At 46.2% G+C, this 11,711-nt stretch overlaps 1 protein-coding gene across 2 annotated transcripts in view; it reads left to right on the forward strand.

The window, feature by feature from the left end:
• LOC132979178 (AT-rich interactive domain-containing protein 3B-like) overlaps positions 1-11,711 on the forward strand; it is a 63,805-nt gene that overhangs the window by 2,969 nt on the left and 49,125 nt on the right. The gene's annotated exons all lie outside the window — the stretch shown is intronic.

The following is an 11,711-nucleotide window of genomic DNA, read 5'->3' on the forward strand; positions in this document are numbered from 1 at the left end:
GCAACCCGCCGCCACACCCCCCCGCCCGCCCGCCCGCCTTCACTCTAAGAGTTTCGGCTGTGTGCCAAGTGCACTTTCCCTTGAAGGTAAATATTGCCTCAGCGCTGTGTTACGGGACGCTGGAATGCCAACTGGGAGCCGAGCCCAGCTTCATGTGGTTTAGCATCGTAGCTTGGGAAATTACAAGTTCCAGAGAGCTCAGCGGCCTGCAGCTGATATAAAAAGCACCGGTTGCACAAGAGTGGGCAGTGACAGAGGACATATCTGAGCCTGATCAGCGGGGCTGAGGGGGCTGGACTATCATGTGTCTGGATTTTATTACTGTCTATTTAAAGGCAAATGTCTTTGAATGCTGCCTCCCCCGAAACTCATTTCCAAATTTAGGGACGGCAGAGGAATACAGAGAGGAGGAGGAGGAGGAGGAGCCTATTCTATTAAACACCACATTTTGATAAAACATCGAGAAGTTCAGAAACTTTAACTTCTGTCACATTCTGAACCTGAAGCTGCTGCGACAAAAGAGAGTTACGTCTAATGTGCACAAATAGAATACAGAATCAGTACGTTTACGCAGTTAAAGTTTTAATGTGTGATTTTAAACTTAAATGTAGAAATCAAGTATATCCTCTGAAAATAACTCTGTGAGTCATGACTGTCTACAATGGGTGTAACACCCGAGTCCCACTGTCTGTGATGTTTTCAGAGTTTTCAGAGTCCTATCTTCACTTTGTTTACATCGCCCGGACGGCCGGCTGACTCCTCCCCTCGTGTATAAAAGTTGTTTAATTGAGGGACTAGAGAAAAGAAGAATAACATACTGTACTCACTGCTTAACTGTGTTTCTAGATCACGCTCATTTCAGGTAAATTTACATGCAGTGTGAAGATACGAGCAGAATAAAGATCACTAGCATTAGCATGCTAACATAACAATGCAGCGCAAGTTGTTTTGGTTTCATGCTGGTGCTCAAGGGCGACATCTGCTGGATCAAAACATCACATATAAAGCCTTTAAAGTAAAGCTAAAGCTTTATTAAGGGATTTCATTGGATTTCTGTCTCCGTCTTAGTTTAGAAGCATCGGACCAAATATGTCCGACCGTCACCGAACAATCAGACAGAGAAGTCAACAAGCAGCAAACTGTTGGTATGTGGAGCGCTGAACACACGATCGATGTTACAGCTCTGTACATTTCATCAGACTGAACTCAAACTGTGTCTTCCTGTTTGGTAGCGTTTGACCATGTTGACGCCGTCGTCTAGTCTTTTAGGGGGTCAAAGTCCGGCGTGGGAACTGTGGAGCGTGCTCAGAACCAGTTTGGGTTCCGATTGAGGTGTTCACATTGGAGGAGTAATCCGACACCCTGACCTCATTCTCAGTGTGTGTTAGTCCGACTTCAAGAAATTCAAACTTTGCACTTTTTCAGTTGGACGAACTTGTTAACATGTTTAAAAAGTCTGACGACTAGACGGATTCTTTGAGCGTGCCCGAGTTTGTCTGGTAAATTAAAAAAAAATACATTTAGCAGTTTTGGTCGCTCAGGACTTCCAAACTCCATTTGATCTGCAGAGTCCCTCTGCACCTTTAAGAAAAAGCTAAAGAGCCAGCTCTTTCATGAATACCTACTAACTTAATGATGATGGTCTCCATATTATTGATGATGATGATGGTAATGACGATGGTTTTTGTTTGATAACGACGACTTATAAGATGGTTTCTATACTGATTAGAGCTCTCAAGAACTGCCCTCAATGTTGTGCTTTGCCTCTGGTCACTTCCTGTCAGCACCTGTGTGTCCAATCAGACTCAAAGCTGATCGTTTGCTCTTACTGACATTGTTCCCTTTTTTCTAGATCCTTGCTTGTGTTGTTCTTACTCTCTGATGTACGTCACTTTGGATAAAAGCGTCTGCTAAGTGAATTGTAGGATGTGTGTTTACTGTTTTTGTTGCCGTGGTATCGACAAACTATGATTTTGACTAGTATCGTATCGTGGTTTTATTGTGTGCAGAGCGTTTAAAAAGCTCCCCGCGCTCGACGTAAACATCCAATGAAAGGAAGTGAGCGAGCTTTGTGGACTGTGATGATTGTGCGAGGTGGACGCGGCGGCTTTGTGTGTCCGGACAGAAGATCACAGCAGCAGAGTTGTCGCTGACCAGTGTGTCCCTATCTGTGCTGTGGCCTGGTGTCTTTTATGAGGAGGGGGCGGGGCCGGGCCCTGGGGGGGAGGCATTATGGGACGAGAATTGGTCTGGCCTTTTTTTTTGTTTCCTCTCTTTTATCTTTCCTGTCATTATGTCAGCTCTGCAGTATTTAATGACGGCTCATCTCTTCAGGCAGTTTCAGGTTGCAGCTCTGAGGGGAGGGGGGGGGGGGAGGGGTACAGTGGAGGCAGGGGGAACCTTTTTTTTTTTTTGATGTCATTGTCTTGGAGAGGCCAGAGACAAGCCTGGCAGATGCCACAAATACCGGCCTCTGTAATAATCTCAGGAGCACATTTATTATCTGTTCAAAGCAGTGTCGGGGCGGGGGGGGTGGGACGACCAGCTGAAGGGGGGGGGGGGCTAATGTACAGGACACATGAGATACTGCTGTGCTCTTTAACCCTCAATGTGAGCTAACTTCAAACACATCAACAACACCTGTAGACCAGGAGAAGAGTCTGAAGCCAGTCCTCTATACGACTCTGTAATGAGAATATTTGTCTTTTCACATCAGCTCACTCGAGGAGGCTGGATGAGAAACATTCAGCTGTTTCAGGAAGTTTTCTGCAGGTGTGAAAGCAGCTGTTTGTTCACACTTGTATTAACAGTATAAACACGACAACAACGACTAAAGTTACATTTAAGAAGAAGAGGGATCATTCGCAAAGGATTGTGGGATGTGTAGTTCCCTGACTCTGGAAACATGCACACAGTCTTGTACCTTGTAGTCTTACCAGGAGTTATTGGGTAGCTGGTAGTCACGGTTACGGGCTTCAATCTTTTGATATAAGGAGTTTATGGAGGATTTTTTGAGTTTTCATTTTGATTCCGCAAAGTCATGAACTGAAGCCGTCACAGTCGGGATCCATTAACAACAACTCTAACCGTTTTCTGATGCCCCCAGAAATCAACGTTTGAATTTATAATATCATAACTGTGTAACAGAAACTTGACTTTTATCTTGAAGTCGTTCATTCGCTCATATCTGAACACTTCAAATTTAACAATGTGCAGAACAAATCCCTCCTGTTGGGACAGTGAAGAGAATCTGAATCTGAAAATATGGGCTTCAGTGAATCTGTGGACTGGGAACATGTGAAATCGGGGGAGGTCATATTAAAAACGTTCATGTCTGGAACATGAGTCACATTCTGCATAACAAGAACAAACAAACCAGCGCATACATCGACGTGTCGTAACAAGGGACCGCTCAGCCCTCGCCCAGCAGCAACACTTGACTGACAACTGTTTGATGAGCCGGACTGTAATCCAAAGGGGTTTCCAGTGTAAGAGACTGTCGGGCTGGAGGGGGGATGGGGGGCGGCGATGGGGGTCAAAAGGGAGTGGACGAGCACGAGTAGCCAGTGTGTTCCTGTCAGTGATGTATGTGTGGTGACCTCAGCCGCGTCCTAAACAGCCGAGTAAATGAATGTTGAACAAGGGGACGGACAAAGGCGCCGCGTGGTGAGAGAGAGACGGGGCGGGCAGCAGGCCGCGGTGGGACAGAGGCTGCATGACCCCTGTAATCCACCGCCGCCCCCCCACCCCCCCTCCCCTTCTGCTCACACACATGTCCATAGACCCCTCTGCTCCTTCTGATAATCCCCCTGTGATTAATGGACTTTTAATCACGCCTGCAGAACACAAACTGCGTCCTTCCATGTTAGCGCTGACGCTACGTCTCGGAGCGTCCGGCGTCCTCGCTGCTACAGGTGGCGTGGGAGCGACGTGGCTTTTTGTTCTGCAGGTGCACCAAGTTTTTATGTTCCTGTGCTGTTTGTTCATTCTGACAAACGAGACAAAGTGGAGTCCGCCCGGCAGAGAGTGTCCACATTTGCATTACTGTAATCACAGAGAGAGGAGGTCGTCTCTCGTCTCTCAGATGAAGACGGCGTTTGAGAAATGCTCGCCAGGAGAGGTGGCAACATGTTATTTTTTTACAGTTTGAGAAACCAACATCACAAATGTTTCTGACAGTTCTCAAATGCAGAAATCAGGAAGTCCGCTCGTCTTTTGCTCTGCAGGTTTCACTCTGATGTTGTGTTTTTTATAATTTCCCTCCTGAAGCTTTTTTATCCTCTAAAGCATCAGCAGTGAATCTGAGGGTAGCTGATGGTTATCTGCAGCTTCATCTGATGGTGATGAAGCATGAAGGCGGTTAAACCTGGGCCTCCATCAAACAGGTTCAATGTGCACAAACTGAGGGGGAAATCATGTCTTCTTTGAGTCTTATCATTTTTAAATTATTGGGATAAATTTAGAATCTCTTTACCTGCACGACCTCTCACATTAAAAAGCTGATTTCACTCAAATGTTTTAACACATCACATCTAGAGGGACAGCAGGCGAGCTGATGCTAATGTTAGCTTAGCTCGTTCGGGGTGTTTGGACTGCGATGGTCTCTCTTCTCTGTTGTGTCTTTATTTTCCAAATTGCAAATTCAGATTGTAGACTCATTCTGGGTTTGTGTTTGTATCAGAACGTCTCTGATCGTTTGAGGTCTGACATGTGAGCAGGTTGAGCTTGGATGACTTGATTGCATATTTTAGATGTAATAAATGTAGCAGGTTTGATGCCGAGAGGCTGGACGATAACTCCTGTGCCCTGATTGGATGATCTGTGGATCCTGAAATGCTCCAAACCTAAAAAATCTGGTTATTTCAGGAGAAAAACATTCAGGGTCCAACTGGATATTTGTTTCTGCTGAGCCCCGCCATCATCTGCTTGATCCCTTCTTCTTCTTCTTCTTCTTCCTTTTCCTCTTCCTCTGCTGCTCAGGCACTGAGGCCTGTCTGTTAAGCCGGCGCTGTTGCATAATTTAACTGTCGCCCCAGCAACACATCAGCCAGGAAGTGGGGAGCTGCACGGCTGCAGCGCAGAGATCAATAAAGGATCGTGTGCGAGCTTTTAGAGGCTGGAATGTTTGGCCTCGTTTATGCTTCATTTATGATAGATGAGGAGGACATTGTTTTCAGCAAATGGACTCGAGTCGGACTCCTTTTGACAGTGGAATGTGGAACAACTCTTTCCCCTGGACTATCAGGCGATCTCTGCAGGGTTTGTGGGGACGCCCGCTGGATGTGTGAGAATCATACAATAGTACCGCCACGCGCCTCAGTGGGAGTCCGTAGGCCTCTGCGCCCGCTGAGCGCGCTGTACACGCACTGACCTGCTTTCTTCATGTTGATGTCTCAGACGCCATGACTATCAGCGGCTCTCAAAATGGTCTACTTAGTCTTTTACTGGACTTCCTGTTGATGCAATAAGGATGGAATTACTGTCTGACCCCTGTTTGTACAAACCGCCTGCAAATGGAGGTCATGCAGATTAGAAATGATGAGCGAGGCGGAGGGCCATTAAAAACCTGTGGCTCTGCCTGGACAGGCTTCAATATGCAGGACGGATATCGATCTCTGAGAACGCTGACCATCATGAGACCTTCATGTTTATGTTATTACTTATTTCATGACCTAATCAGGAAGTGAAAAAGAAGAACTGAAACGGTGAACAACAAGTCGGTAGTTCCCGTCTGATGTAGGAGACGTGCAATGTGCATCATGAAAGGAGGGCGAGGTTTTAATGGTGAAAAGGTGATGATGAGCTAGTCTGTGCATCTCATTGGACCATGCTGTTACACTTTTTTACCTGAACCAATGACGACGTAGGATCGCTACAAGACTCTTTTACTCTGACTGAGTCTGCATGGACCTGAGTAGTCCAGGTCATGAGTCTGATCCTGATCCTGGTTCTGATCATCTTCAGGATCTGGTCTTTACCTGCACACAGAGAAACCTGGTTCTTCATCTCCCTGTAGACGTGATGAATACTCAAATCCTGCTTTATGATTACTGCATCTTTTCATCTTTGTGCAGGCGTCTGTGATGTTTATTTTTTAGAAATCTGAGAGGAATGAGACCGCTGTGGATTATTGAAGGCTCAGCATGATTAAACGCCAACATGGCGTTGCAGATTTGGCGTCTCCACCTGATTTCCAGCACTGGGAGAAGAGAGTGACAGCAGATATTAAACAAGTCCTCACCTCTGACTGCTGTCAGCATGTCGATGCTTTCTCCGTCTAAACCTCAGATTATATTTCATTCTTTCATTACCAAAAGATAAAACTCACATTCTTTGTTACTGCCGCCATGTTTGTTTTGCTGATGAGTCACTCCTCTGAGGCGGCGTCTGTGCAGGTAGTCGTCAGCTGTCAGAAACCGGGGTGAGGAGTATACATGACACAGCATCCTGTTTTCTTTCAGAGTTTCTTTCTGGGCTCATCCTGGTTTCTGACATCAGGATCTGATGTGCACAAACACAAGAACAGGATGCTCATCGGATCAAAACCGTGGTGCTCAGGTCCGTCTAAACGCGCTTTATGGCGACACAACGACGTTATATTTGTGGTTAGCCGTGCTGGTTTATGTCCTTTTAGTCTGAACAATTTCACCGTAACCGTACCCTAAGAACGAGTTCCTCATGTTGACGCGTCTTTTCATTTCTGTTTGTGAATTGAAATCTCTCGCTGTGTGTTTGCTTCATCTCGGGTTCTTTGTCATCAGGACGACTCCATGAATGTTAAATCTTATTACTATCGGCCGGCGTGATGAATTGCCCGGACGCTAAATGGATAACTGAATTTCCCCAAATCGTCTCCTTGGCGACGACACAATAGATCAGGGCGGCTAATGGCGGCTAACTGGAGCTTTGCTTTAATCTCATTGGGAGAAATTCTCGTCAACATTTAGGCTTAGCTCCTCCTCCTCCTCCTTTTCTCTCTGTTCCTGTTTTTATGTTTCACTTTGACTTTAAGAAGAAGAACTGATCCTGAATGAACACATTAAAGACAACACTGGTCCCAAAAAGGGTTTTATGTAGTCCAGCAGATTTCACGGCTCAGTGCGGGGTGAAGTGTTAACACGTTTATCGATATGAAGCGTAGCTGTGATGTTTCCTCGTTCATACGTGCAGCTGATTCTGTGTGATGTTTGCTCGGTTAGGGCTTCCCTCCTTTAAAGGACTTTTATTTCTGCCCGATGCTTAATGGATCCCGACTGTGACGGCTTTAGTTGATGACTTTGCGTCAATTTTGAAACAAATGAAAACTCAAAATCTTCCATTGACATTTCATAAACTCCTTATATCAAGAGATTGAAGCCTGTAACCATGACAACCAGCTATGTTGTGGCTTATATTTCACTTATATTAACAGGTGAGAGTTAACATGTTAAGTGTTACTGTTAATCATTGTGGATTAAAGTCTGTGAATCCAGGAATGAGTAACCCAACACAGTCCAGATCCAGAGGTCTCTATGTCGTCATGACCGCCATATTACCCGTGTGTTTGACCACGGGAAGTCTCCACCCGGCTGCCGGCAGCAGATGTGCTCTACGGGACTCAGACAAATAAAAATAAAAAAGTGTTTCTGGCTGCACCACCCATCCAGCTCCTCCCCTTCAGGCCCTTTGGCTCTTTTCTTTTACAGCCCCTGCGACACTGAGTGAAATGAATTGAAAGATCACCAATCAGGGCCCCGAATACGACACGGACAAGCACCCACCCACCCACCCCCATCAAGCCCCCCCGTCTCTTGTTGGGAGCCCCCGGTGGGAATGTTCACTGTTTGAAGAGTTAACTCTTTAATTCCGTCTGGAATGTTTCCTCTGGGTGGGGCAGTGTAGTGTGTTCAACCAGACCACTAACTGCATCTCCTCCCCCCATCCCCCCCCCCCCCCTTCATCTCCCTACTAAATTCAATACCTCTATTTCTGGGCGGGGGGGAATCGTCCACACTTGGCTGTTAAGAGCAGGTCAGCACAAAATGAGACTCGAGTCTGTGCCAGCACGATTACACCTCGACTAAAGCGCACTAATCCAGTAAATCTGAAAATGACACTGGCATGTGAAAAATGTCCCCACCCGCGCTCACATTTTAGGGTCTTTAATAGATGTTTGCGCTCCACACCGATGTACCAAAAACATCTCAGGCGAGCTCGGTTTGATTCTATGAGCCAGCAGAGACACAAACAGACAGGAAGTAGTCGTAAACAGCGACATTAAATCTCTGAGTAGGGCTCAACAGTTTGGGTTCAGGAAGTAAAACCTCGTTAACTTTTCCATAAAAGATTTGATTATTAGCCATGATGTCATAACCACCACAGGTAGACTGACCACGAGCTACCTGAGTGTGAAACGATGGTTAATGCTCCTCGATTTAAGAACAACACGGTTTAATCACGATATCGGGGAAAAGAACTACACTGCCCACGATCATAGAGTGTCACAGCGACGCCTCTGATTGGTTGGTGGGGCTCCCTGTTTCAACCGCAATGTTTCCCGCCCTTGGCGCTGTATGCTAATGGATGGTTTCGCTATGGCTAGCTAGCTAGTGAGCTAACACTAAATATGCTAATAACCTTGTTGTGCAGCAGTGAATGTAATTTATATAATCAACAACACAAACTACAAGATGTTACAACACTTGTATTAACAGTATAAAGTTACAATTCAGAAGAAGAAGAGGGATCATTCACAATGCATTGTGGGATGTGTAGTTCTTTGACTCTGGAAGGAAAAACATGCACACAGTCTTGTACCTTTGCCTCTTCTCTGTTTTTTTTTTTTTTTTTACACAGTTTTTGTTCCCAATGAAATGTTTTATAGTCACAAGTATTGGGGTAGCTGGTTGTCATGGTTACAGGCTTTAAGGATTTTGGGAAATATCAAGGGAGGATTTGAACGGGGAAGTTTACTTCAGGAACAAGTAAAAAGTTGGCGGTCACCATTGAGCTCTATAGATGATAAAGTATTGACATGAAAATAAAGTAGATTACACCGAACCAAGCGCGTAAACTCCGACGGGCACGGGACGAGAGGTTGAGCGCTGAGTGTCGTGGTAATCGACCCTGGATGGTGTTGATCTCTCAGGTGGATTAAAATCAAAAGTTCCTGCTTCTTCTTCCTCCTCTCGAGCAGATCAGGCTTCATTTCTTTTGTTTTTATATCCTGACACAGGAAGTACTCAAGTATACATTTTCATTTCCCAGCATGCCCTGCACTCCATGCTCTGTCTCGACCCCCCCTCACATGGGGGGGAGCAGCATGAGGAAGACGTTTGTTGTGCTTTTCTCCACACACCGTTTGATTTGTCTGTAAGTGTGGCTACCTGCAAAGAGCACTGGGTCTCCTCCCTTTGTGTTTCGAGGCCTCTGCTGCAACACCTTCATGCAAATGACTTTTTGGATGACTCCTCATGCGCATCGCCGCGGAGGCCCACTCTGCTCGTCTCCATTTTAATTGAATTGAAAGGCAAAAGTTCTCGCATTTACATGCAAATGGTGAATGGCGTCCATTAGAGTTGTCACACTTTTTTTTTTTCCTCCAAATTGACCCTGGAGGATTGGCTTCCTCGCTCCTAATGGAAACTGAGCTACTGATGCCAGCTGTAATTTGATCAGCTGCTAGTGAAACCACAAGCCCCCTCCCCATTCGTCCTTTACAACCACTCCCACTCAGCATATCTCAACGCCTGCTCTTTAATGAAGGCAAACAGAGAGGGGGGGAATAGCCAAATGAAACAAAGACGTCCAGCCTTTGGGCAGCTGCAGTGAAATAGAGACAAGGTCATATGACACTGCTGAGCAAAGTCTCCTTGAGTTTTATATAGGCTGGCTGCATATAGTGACCGTACAGTACACATGTGTAAAGACTACTGTTCACACTGTGTGCTGCACTGACCCTTGGCACAGAAAGGAAGCCCCTGTCGTCCTTGTAACATGTTGCTTCTCTTATAAGTTGTGTATTGATCACATGATCCCTTCTTAACACACACCATTTCAAAAGTCAAACAAATCTCTGATCCGTCCAGCGCGAGCACCTGTAAGGTTTCACCGTCTTCATGATCAACAGGATTTTTTATTATCCAAGTGTTTCTAATGTGATGAGTAACTGAGGTTGGGGAAATGTTTGATGTTGTTTTAATGATGGATTATATGGAAAAGTTCCAAAAGCTGCTGCAAGAGAGAGAAGAGAGAACTGTCTAAGCTGAAACAAAGACGTTTAGTCAGAGGAGTGCCGGAGTTTGGCTGCAAGGAGTAACCCGATGTTTCATGCCTCAGACTTTTATCTTTCTATGCAAAACAGGTTTTTAATAAGGTTTAGTAAAAAGAATGACGAGGAAGAAGCAGACGACGCTATACTGAGACTATTTGCCTTTGTAGGTTTTTCAGGAGTTTGGTTCAGGTGTGAACATTTTGTAAAGAATGCCCCGTTTCTCAAGTACAGATGAAACTGAGCAGCTGTGGTGAAAACTCTTAAATTGTTTTCGGATCATTTGTTGGTTGATAGTTTTACACTCTTTGTTAGCACAGAAAAAAAACAACGCAGGGTTTGATTGGTCCACATGAACCAGGAAGACAGGCTCCACTTCCCCAATCACAGACAGAGCTCTGTGTTTATGAAACTTTGTAGGATTTCTTCATCTGGAGAACGTCTGCAGTTCTTTGTTGTGCAAATCAGGAGAAAAAACGTGTTGAAGCCTCTACAACTACGAGAACGTAGTTAGCTGGACGTAGTTAGCTGGACGTAGTTAGCTGGACGTAGCTAGCTGGACGTAGCTAGCTGGACGTAGTTAGCTGGACGTAGTTAGCTGGACGTAGCTAGCTGGACGTAGCTAGCTGGACGTAGTTAGCTGGACGTAGCTAGCTGGACGTAGTTAGCTGGACGTAGCTAGCTGGACGTAGCTAGCTGGACGTAGTTAGCTGGACGTAGCTAGCTGGACGTAGCTAGCTGGACGTAGTTAGCTGGACGTAGTTAGCTAAGCCGCGGCGTCGAGTCAGAGCCGTAGCACAGTGTGATGCTTCGTCGTCGTTGTTTCATCCTCACACGTCTCCAGCTGCAGCCGTCGCAGAGAAATGACGGTTTGTTGGATGATGGCGTCTGACCTCTGCGTGGCTCCTTGTAGAAAAGCACTCTGCAGCGAGGAAGGCGTGGAGGTGAACAGTGAGAGTCGTCTATTGTTAGCAGGTTTTCTTGGCTGTCGTCTGCGTTGGCTGAGCTCCAGTCTGGTGTCACAGGGGCCTGGAGGTGCTAACTGGGCCACTGTGTCAAGGCCCTTGGGTAAACACAGCAGCTGGCTGCTGCGTGGGACCGTCCACAAAGCAATGCAGCGGAGGAGGCTTTCCTTTCACTTCAGCCCGCCTGCTCTCTCCCCCCCCCCCCCCCGTCATGCACAGTCATCGCGCCGTCTGCCAAAAACCCCGTGTAAGTTTATAGTTACATGTTGCCAGGTTGGTTTGTCTGCCAAGTCTTCAAACACAAGCCGAGTGTAATCGTGTGCTTGTAAGAGAGGAAGGAAGAAAAGAGAGCTCTCTTGGCTGCAGCCCAGGAAACGTCACATTACACTAAAAGTAATGTGTTTTCACGGCTCGGCTTCCAAACGCTTACACCCAGCACGCCGCGCGGGGACCTCCTCATCATCTGCTCACTTCCTCATTCGCAGCCAACACACACA

The sequence above is a fragment of the Labrus mixtus genome, chromosome 1, assembly GCF_963584025.1.
Source record: "Labrus mixtus chromosome 1, fLabMix1.1, whole genome shotgun sequence".
Lineage (NCBI taxonomy): Eukaryota > Metazoa > Chordata > Actinopteri > Labriformes > Labridae > Labrus > Labrus mixtus.